Source organism: Dermacentor silvarum, chromosome 7 (genome assembly GCF_013339745.2).
Source record: "Dermacentor silvarum isolate Dsil-2018 chromosome 7, BIME_Dsil_1.4, whole genome shotgun sequence".
In the NCBI taxonomy this organism is placed as follows: Eukaryota; Metazoa; Arthropoda; class Arachnida; order Ixodida; family Ixodidae; genus Dermacentor; species Dermacentor silvarum.
The window spans coordinates 126,281,581-126,292,345 of NC_051160.1; positions in this window are offsets into that span (position 1 = coordinate 126,281,581).

Sequence of the window (10,765 nt, forward strand, 5' to 3'; positions counted from 1 at the left end):
CACAATACCGCGTCAGGTAGTCGGCACACACAATTATCCACCGGTTTCCTTTCGAAGAACGCGGAAACGGCCCGATCAGGTCTATGCCGACTTTTTCAAAAGGGGAACTGGGGGGCTTTACTGGCTGTAGGTGACCGACTGGAGCTGAGGTAGGTCGCTTGTGGCTCTGACACTGCGTACAACTGGCCACATAGGTGTCAATTGTTTTGCGCATTTGAGGCCAGTAGAATCGTTCCTTTGTGCGACTAAGTGTTCGCGCGGTCCCTAAGTGACCAGAGGCTGGGTCATCGTGCGTAACGCGCAGAACAGATGTTTGAAGAGACTGCGGAACCACAAGTAGAAAACGGGCGCCCGTCGTTGATAAGTTCCTCTTGTAAAGAAGACCATCTCGGACGCAAAATCGGCCTTCGGATATAAGGCCCTTGGGTGGCAGAGAAAAAAGCGTCCAAGCTTGGGTCTTTGCGCTGCTCTGCGGCGAATGTCAAGGCATCGGGAAAGTCAGGCGACAGCGAAGCGATAAGGTGGTCAAAGTTGTCGGCTTCACAGTCCGTCGTACGTTGTGGCATCCTAGAAAGGCAGTCCGCGTCAGCGTGTCGACGACCACTCTTGTACGAAACGGTGAACACATATTCCTGTAGACGAAGGGCCCATCGCGCGAGGCGACCGGATGGGTCACGAAGGTTGACCAGCCAGCACAGAGAATGGTGATCTGTGACGATGGTGAACGGGCGACCATATACGTACGAGCGAAACCGCTGCACGGCAAATACTACCGCTAGGCATTCTTGTTCCGTCACAGTGTAGTTTCGTTCCGGCTTGCTTAAAGAACGGCTTGCGTACGCGACGACATGTTCTTTGTTTCCAGAGCGCTGAACGAGAACGGCACCGATGCCGACGCCACTTGCGTCTGTGTGAATCTCCGTTGGAGACGAAGGATCGAAGTGTCGGAGTATTGGCTGTGAAGTTAACAAAAACTTCAGCTGGCGAAAAGCGGCTTCACACTCAGGAGTTCACTGAAATGGAGAGTTCTTACGCAGAAGATTCGTCAGGGGTTGAGCGACATCCGCGAAACCGGGTATGAACCGACGGAAATATGAGCGGAGGCCTACGAAGCTACGAAGTTGTTTGACAGATTGAGGTTGCTCGAATGATTCAACGGCTGCCGTCTTCTGTGGATCGGGTCGAATTCCATCTTTATCGACGAGATGTCCTAACACCACCGTTTGGCGCTCGCCAAAATGACATTTCTTTGAATTCAGCTCAAGACCAGCTTTTTCAATACAGTCGAGTACAATATTGAGACGAATGTTGTGCTCCTGAAATGTCCGTCCAAAAATTACGACATCATCAAGGTAGCACATACAAATCTGCCATTTTAAACCACGCAGAATAGTGTCCATGAACCTTTCGAATGTAGCCGGTGCATTGCACAATCCGAACGGCATGACGTTGAATTCGTACAGCCCGTCCGGCGTAACGAATGCCGTTTTTTCCTTGTCATCTGGGTGCATCGGAATTTGCCAATAACCGGCTCTCAGATCCACGGAAGAAAAGTAGGAAGCGGAATGCAGGCAGTCGATGGCGTCATCAATACGGGGCAGCGGATAGACGTCTTTCTTGGTTACGGAATTCAGTCGGCGATAGTCAACGCAGAATCTCCACGTACCATCTTTCTTCTTCACAAGAATGACGGGAGCGGCCCAGGGACTCGCGGATTCTTGAATTACTCCCTTTCCTAGCATCTCCTGCACTTGCTCGTTGATGATGTTGCGCTCAGATGGTGATACCCTGTAAGGTTTCTGCCGTACGGGATGCGCTGAAGCGGTGTTTATCCGATGACGTGTTCGAGACGCTGGCATTACAGGCATTTTGCCGCTTTTTGAAAAGTCGAACACTTTCAAGTGCTTGGAGAGAACGCCCAGGAGTGTGTCACGTTCGCTTTGGCTGAGTGACTTGCTGATCATTTGTAAAAGTTGTGAATCGGCTGAATCTTGAGAACCGAGACGTCCATTCTCGCCGGTAGTATCAACAAGTGCAACCAGCGTCGTAGAGGATTCTGGTTTGAAGACAGCAAGTTTCATGCCACGAGGCAAAACTGCAGGCTCCATTGAACTGTTGATTGTCCACACACCTGCGTGGCCCTCAACTACAGACACCACGCAATGCGGAACTAAAATGTTCTTTTTCACACAGGTCGCATGAATCGGTTCAAGCGTCGCGTCGAACATGGCAAGGTCGTTACTGCAACAGATTACTGGAACGCACGCAGCAGAGAAGGCAGGAACGACCGTGTCCTCGGAGACAAAAAAGATGCCTTCATCACGGGATGAATTTTCCAATAGAGCAGGTGGGAAACTACCATGCACGGAAAGGTGACCACTTCTACAGTCAACAGTTGCCCCACACTCCCGCAAAAAATCGATTCCCAAAATAACGTCATGCGTCGATCGTGCAATAACCGCGAATTCTGTGGGAAACACTTTACCGCACAAAGACACGTCCACAGTGCAAACTCCCACCGGACACAACGCATCACCACTCACACCACGGAATGTCGCACCACGGCTTATACAAAACATCACTTTCAGTCCAAGAAGGTTCTTAAAATTCACACTCATCACAGAAATTGTCGCACCTGTATCCACGAGTGCCATGGTAGGTACGCCATCAACAAGTACATGAACTTTGTTCTTCAGCATAAACACTGACGGGGGCATATCTGTCGAAAGTGTCTGGTATCTTGCGGCCTCACCCCCATTGGCCGCGCCGACTAGTTTTCCGGCGGCGGTGACTGCGTGCGTCGCCGCGGCGATGGGGAACGTCGAGCACGTGGAGCTGGTGGCGGCGTTAAGCTTCGATCAGAGGCCGGTGAGGGGTAGCGTAAACTGGTGGGCGCGCGTGGTGGCTGTGACGTAGAGAACGGGCGGCCGAAAGGCTGGGGAGACATGAGCAAGGGATCTCGCTGGTATGTAGGGGGGTTGTTGCAATATCGCGAGATGTGACCCGGGACGCCGCAGCTGTAACACACCGGCGGAGGCCGAGACACCCGTGGCAGCTCGGAGTGACCAGTCCTGTCAGAAGGCATTGGGTAGCAGTATCGCTCTTCATGGGGACGGTAGCCAGCCGACGTTCGTTGAGTGAAACGAGGTGAGCGAAAACGCCGTTCGTAATTGGAGGGTGTTCGATCGGAGTACTCAAGTGACCGCAGTGTACCTTGGCATTCATCGACGTCTGCTACATTAACTGATGGCTGCCATGGGGTCGGAGCGGCTGGCGTTCGCGCGTGTGCGGTCTCTCTTGCATAGCCGTCCTGAAAGCCGCTGGGGCAATGAGAGACTTGCTGACATCGAAGCAATTCTTCTCGTACAATCTGGCGTATTGTCGACGAGAGGTCATTAGGCGACATACTGTCGACACTAGCCACTGTTGGCACGTTTGACAGACGGCCAAATTTCGGAGCTATCCGTCGCATCTTCAGCGTTTCAAATGTGCGACAGTGCTGCATCACGTCAGACACGGAGTTCAGGTTTTCCTTGCCAATCAAGAAATTATATACGTCTTCGGCTATCCCCTTCAGAACGTGTCCAACCTTGTCCTCTTCAGTCATCCTAGGATCCACTATCTTGCACAGCTTCAAAATTTCTTCGATATATGTGGTACATGTCTCCCCTGGGAGCTGCGCCCTCTGAGCCAATGTCTGCTCCGCTCGCTTCTTCTTCGCATTAGAATTGCCGAAGCACTTCTGTACTTCTTCAACAAAACGATCCCAAGTGGTGAACATGTCCTCGTGGTTTTCATACCACATGAGAGCAGTGTTTGTCAGTGCAAATACAACATGGCTAAGCTGCGCTGCCGAGTCCCAGCCATTGCTTCTGCTCACCCGCTTATAGTTCTTGAGCCACTCGTCAACGTCCTCCCCTGAGGTCCCGCCAAAGTTTGGCGGCACTCGGTAGTACGGCCAGGGACCCGTAGGAGCCGTAGGAGTTGCCCCCGATGCATCAGAGGTCGGGAGTTGGGACATCATCTCGATCGGCGAAGGCGGAAGTCCGGCAAGGCGCGGCTGCGGCGAAGACCAGGGAGTAGAGCTTCCGTCGTTGGGTTCGTATTACCCAGCACCGTCCACCAATCTGTTACGGCCTCGGGAGAAGGTTAAGGGAGTGTTTACTGATTGAGACACAAAGATGTAGCTCCTTGGGCTATGCTGGCCGGAGTCAATCGTAGGAGCAACGTCGTCTTCTTCTTTCTCCTTCCCTCGATTCCCTCACTTTTCACTGGCAGTGACCACGGCGTAACAATATGGAAAATCGCAGAATCAGCATGCTTTCCTGGCCGGCCAAAGGCGCTGACATGAACATCTGCGAAAATATATGGAGGTACATCAAAGCAGCCATGGTGCGAAAACCTGTCCGCCAGACAACTGGGAACTAGCTGTTGGCAGCAGTTCGACAAGAATGGGAGGACCTCCGAGCGCATCATGACTTTGTGCCAGCGCTGTACGCGTCACTGCCCTCTAGGATGCCAGCAGTCGTTTCCGCAAAGGGTTGTATGACAAAATACTAACATCATCAAAGAGAAAATTATTCCTGCTTACTAACACTGCTTCTAAACGGATCAACCTTTTGTTGAACTTGCACCAAATAAAAGTTCGGATGTTTGTGTTCCCTTGCCTGTTCGTTGTACGATAAGAACACAGCGGAAGGAAAACTAAACAAAGTGAAAAGTTGAAGTAATTACAATAACGCCAAGCATAAGAAGCACAACGGTCTGAATTAAAAGCATCAAAAATGTGGTTTCTGTCATAATTTGGTTTCTATTATGGGGAAAAAACTGCTAGCAGACGACACACGTGCGCTACGATGACGTAATGCGCACGAAAGGAGCCCACCCTCCCCGAGCATGCGCGCAGATATTGTGGCTGCCGTCTGACGGCGCTGGTGATATAGCAAGCCACGCGCTCCCGTGTTCACCCTCAAAAAGATTGCGACTGTACAGGTGGAGCGACGGTGACGTTGATGATTTATTGGCATCCCCTTTGAAACGGGGCGGCGACAAATAGTCACCTAGCCTGCTTGATTTAATCAGGTATACTATACATGTTCTTTATCTAGCATTTTTGTATACCTCTCATTATTTTTCTTTTTCAAAAATTTACCTTGTACCGCTACCTATGATTTTAAGAGATCAGGTCGTATCCATCTTCTCCCTGCCTTTTTTCCACTAGTACTCTGATCGTCTCTTGCTTATCTCTACGGCTGATCTGTTGATGTTCCCTTCCACTTTAAACCCAAGCGCTTCTGGGAGTTGCACGTTACCTACGGTTCTCGCTGGGTGGATCCCGTCGCATTCCATTAGGATGTGCTGAGTGGTCTCTGGATCTTTACTGCAGCATGCACGTGCTGCAGTAAAGACGGAGCGCCGCCGCCGTGCACTCGCTGCGTCGAACTTCGGAAACTCCGCTCCATCACGCCGCGAGATGGCAGGAGCGGTTGCGTGGCCCACAGCCGGGTGAGCCTGCACCTATTGCGCATTTGTGGACGTGCGGTCGCCGTCTAGTCGAATCAGTGGTCGCCACGTTGCGCCCTTGTTTCCATTCTTTGTGTGCGATGACAAGCTGTGCTCTTCGTGTGAGGAAGCCGTGAAATGGGCAAGAAGTTTTTTTTTTCTTTTTTTTTTTTTGCCATGGTGCAAATCTGGCTACGAGACCTGCAATGAAAAAGTGTCGCTTTTTGCTGCACCCCGAGAAACGGACCGCCTGAAGATATGGCGCCATGCGATTCCGCGCAAGGACCGCGTGCTGCAGTTGACTGACTACGTGTGCGAGAAGCACTTCGAGCCGAGGTACGTGAGGAAGATTTGGGAAGCAGTTTACAAAGGACTCGTTCTTGTGAGTGCACCGCAAAAGGCGGCTCTGGCAAAAGACGCCGTGCCGACGAAGTTTCCCGACTGCCCTGCTCATTTCACAAAGACAGAAAAAAAAAAAAATGTCGCAGTTTCGCGCGAAAGGCGAAGCATCGATTGCGATAGCAAATTAGTAGAGAGCTATTCGGAGTAGGGATAGTACTTTTATCGGCTGCATAAAATTGGAGACATTGGCTTACTAACTGAATTAACAATCGTGGTGTCAGCGCGCACAAGCAAACATGAATAGATCGCACTGAATGACCGCAGCCAACGACTGTCAAAACGCTGGCAGCAAGCGCAGGTTCGCGCGGTCTATCGCTTCAACGGAAACTGAGCGGCGAATGCACAACGCATACAAAGGTCAGAGCCGTGTGGAGATAAGAGACGGTGCGGGCGACGGGCACCGCCGCGCAAACTGCAAAGGAGAAAATGTTGCCCCCCCCCCCCTTCCCCCTCTTCCCGCTTTGTTGCTTTCGCGTGGGAGATTGAGTGGCCAGATACGCCTTTGGTGCCGGAGCACAGCGCCGCCCCGCCTCCCTCCCTCCCATACCCCCACGCGACGGTCGCGTTTGCTTTCCGCCGAGCGTTCGCTCTCCGTGATAGCGCGCGGGGGAGTTCGCCCTCCGTGATAGCGCGTGTCCCCCGCGCGCTTTCGCTAGCGCATACGGCGTCGCGGCGACGATTTTGTCGCACTTGGAATCTATACGGAACCTCACGGCGACGGCGACGCCGACGGCAGAAATCCGGTTGAAGTGTCCATATAATTGCTATCGCAATAAAAAGAAAGGCGCCTGCGGACCGTTCGCACCCTCCTGTCACCAAACGTAGCCGTGTCGGACTGGAAATTTTCTCTCCGTGCGAGAGCTACGCTTGTAACAATGAGAATGTTTTGGGTTTATATTTGTCTAACTAGGTAAGCATTACTTAAACAAACAAAACTAACTTCTATCATATATTAACGCGCCGTCACTGTCTTATGTTAATATTGACTCGTATACATGTTTATCCTTTCACCGGTGACCGCTTTTCACCAGCTGTTAAGCCCAGGCCACACGTACGCTTGCGGACGCGCGCAAGCTCGCGTCTGCGCGCCCACGCATGGGCAGACGATGCGGCACGGCTCGTACGCGTCGAAACGCGGCGCGATCTCGGTGATCAGCTCCTCTATGATATTGCCCGCTTGGGCTGCCTCGCGTCGGCGCGCCTGGCTACGCAGTTACGGCGCGGTACATTCAACTCTCAGTTAAGCAGATTTATACCATGGAAGGAAGTGCTTCTTTTTGTGCTGATCTAACAGCTCCAAAAATATAACAATTACGTTTATAGATGTCGAAGCATTTTGAAACATTGTCGATGACAAAGTACGAAGTGGCGTCTGCCAAGGCGTCAACAAATGAGTCCAGTGAGCGCGCGCTGTCGCGCGTATTTGTGGATGCAAACCGCCCTTCCTCGCTAGGCGCGGCAACCGCAAGGCGCGTAGACGGGAGCTTGCGCGCGTCCGCAAGCGTACGTGTGGTTTGGGCTTTAAACGTTATCGCTAGGCACAGGACGCGCCTGCATGTATCGGAAGTTTCTCGAACGTTATCGATGCTTCTATCCGTTGTCTCTTGTCACCGACGCTCATGTAATCCGATTGTATGAGCGACGCGAATTGTCTAGAACTTTCTGGAAGACATGCGGGTATCAGGGATTAATCTGGAACTTTCGATGACTCATGTATAAAAGCCGATGCGTTTCGCCGCCGATCAGATTTTCGATGATCGCCGACTGTGTTCGCCGCTTTCGTTGTGCTTCGAGTGTAGCTTGCTTTTGTGGGCACAGGTTCGCCCAATAAAGAATCAGTTTCGTCATACAGTTTTACGACTGTTTACTTCAGCGTCACTACTACGTGATGTCTGGTGGAAGTGCACAATTTGACATGTCCGAATGCGAAGGCATCCTCCTATCAAAACCTTCTAGGTGGGTAACTGAACATATTCAACAGATATCTATGACGGTATCGTCAAAATGTCGTATTTGTTCACCATTTTGTTTTTGTGCTCGTTATTGCGTGAAGGCTGACTTTTTTGATTTCGAGCGGCGTTCGCGGCCCCGTAGCTACCATGCATGATACCTCGCCTTGGCCACGGGTAATGTGGCGCCATCTCGGGCCCTCTGCACAAAACGCGGACCGAAGTTCTCCCCTTCCCGGAGGCGCTTCTAACACCATGCCCGTGCAGTGCACTATACCCTGGTAACTGCGGGCGTTATGCGCCAACACATACGAAGGAAAGTGTAAGCGCAGCTGTAGAGATACTGGTTGAGAACCTCGATGGTCGCTGCACTTACGCTAACCATTTCATCTCTACTTTTTCGCAATCTGACGCCATACCCACATATGTCGGTATTGAGAAAAACGCTGACTGCTTATGTATACATAGCGGGAAAAAAAAAAGGTATCAAGTTCTTCGCACAAACTGAAGACGAAGCATTTCCCCGTTTTGACGGTATTTTGAATCTTATAATCCAGCGATGCGGAGACGCTATTCTCGCGTTAACCTACCTGTACAGCTTGACTTTGAAGAGCGAAGTTTTTCGTTCTTAGGGGTGGAAAATGTCAGTGGTGATTTTGATATTTATGCCGAGGAATCCTTGCGATATAACTAAGTTTCGACCACTGTCTCTTTCATGTAGATTAAAAAAAATTTGGTAGTTGTTATACATCAGCGCGTTTCTTTGTTCTTTAAGAGAAACTTTCACTCAGACAGCATAGCTTTATAAAAGGCAAATCAGTGTAAATATATGTGTGCTTTGAGTACAGTGCTAAGCTTATAGTGAACTAGATACGTTCTACTTTAACATGGCTAAATCCTTTGACAAAGTTTCGCGTGAGATACTACTGTTAAACTAAGCGACTATGCTTTTATGTTTATAATTTTGCGCATGGTTTCGTAGTTACGTGACAGATTGTCGGAACCAGGTCACGTTCTAGACTGCGCCTCCGAGTCTTTTGTGTCGTTTACGGATGTGCCTGAAGGCTCACAACTTGGCCCGTTGCTACCTTTGGTAGTTATTAATCGTTCAGTTTTAGCCAATCAAAATTAAGAAATGTTGTTTGCGTGTGATTTAAATTTGTATCACAGAGTTGAAAGTGTAAATGACTGGGCCAGTTGACTAAGAAAGACATCTAGTCGGTTGACTAATTGTGCTCTATATAGTAGCTTGTTATATTTGTTCCGCACAATCTTGTCTTGCTGAGTGGCTGGTTACGTAGACGCATAAAGCAAAACGTTTTAAACATAGCTTTCTTTAACTACTCTCCTAGGTTGGTCGTGGCTGTTGCTGGCTGCTGTCTGGGTCGCTCACTATTTGTGTCGATATATTTGTGATGTACGAAGGTTCATACAATTGCTGTATGCTGAAAAATTAGTGCATCTGTTCTGCGTAAAAATTTAAGCCAGTTCCAAGCTTCGAAAATCTGATGAAACAGCGGAGCTCTGCAAGCGTGGGTGTACTCGTATAGCGTAGTGGGTATGACGCTCACCTTCGTACCGTGAGTACCGGGGTTCAGATCCCGCCGCTGTTTCTCTTTCTCTCTATCTGTGTTCCTTTCTTTCTCTCTCTCTCTCTCGCTCTCATCTTCTATTCCTCTCGCCCATATCAAGTTGTGTTGTAATCGTCGGTACATTGCAATGTTCCCATAAATGCACGTTCTGCAAGCGTGGGTGTATAGCCTAATGGTTATGACGCTTGCCTTCGAACCCTGGGTACCCGGGGTGGAATCCCGCCTCGCTTAGAAAGTTTGTTTTATTTACTCATTTATTTCTCTCGCTCTGTCTGCCGCGCGCGCAGGCGCTCTCTGCGCCACGAACGACTGCCCGTGCGGCTGTATTTTGAAAGCCATCTGCGGCAGGGGCAGAGTCCGCCCTCCCTGTGTTTTCGCTGGTAAGATCGATTTGACGCGAGCGCCGGCACGAAACTCTATTCGCTCGCTGCTGCTGCGCTGACTCACTCCAGCGTTGTGACAGCGATTTTCCGCGGTCATCGAGTGAGATGCGTTCATGTTTGCTTGTGCGCGCTTGCGACCATGCTTGTTAATTTAGTTAGTGTGCCTAGGTTTACAAATTTATACGGCCGATAAAACTACTATCCTTACTTTATTTAGGCGTCCACTAATTTGCTATCGCAATCGAATTCTGGCGAAACTGCGACTTTTAAAGCGAGAGCTTTACTAACCTAGTCGTGCCGAGTTTCGCCGCTGCCAGCAATTTGACCTTCAATTTACCGCAGCCGCGCCGTAGCCTTGGCAACGCATCACGTGACTCGCCGCGCCGAGCTTCGCCGCCCACACGTGCGCGAGCCGTCATGCAAGCCGCATTGAAAAAAATCACATGTCACGCTACGGGCAACGATGGTGGGATGCGAAAGCATCGCGGAAGGTGCGCATCGAGTTTCCGTTTCGTTTCACTTGCCAACACAACCCAATGAAAGTTAGAGTGAGAGAATGTATTGAGAATGTGTTGAGAATGTATTGTATTGTTGCTGAACTGGCGTCGAAGCACGCCGACGGCCGCGTTACGCTGACGTTCGTTCTGGACGCTCCCGGCCTTGCTCAGGTGGTTGTCGAACCAAAGCCGGTCGCACACGTTGCAGCTGTGCCCGAAGCTCCGACCGACTAAGTCGCGCTTGAACCGCGCCTCCGCACCGTCGAAGTCCGGGCGTTGTAATGGCCTCGAGCGTGTTGCTGCTCTGGCCGCAGACTGGCGTTGCCTCGTCGCTTCGGGATCGGGAGCTGCCGCTCGACGCTGCCGTTGCGCTTCGATTTTCCGAGCCCGGAGTTCGGGGTCGGCTTGATACGGCTGACGTTCCACGTGCACTTCGGCGT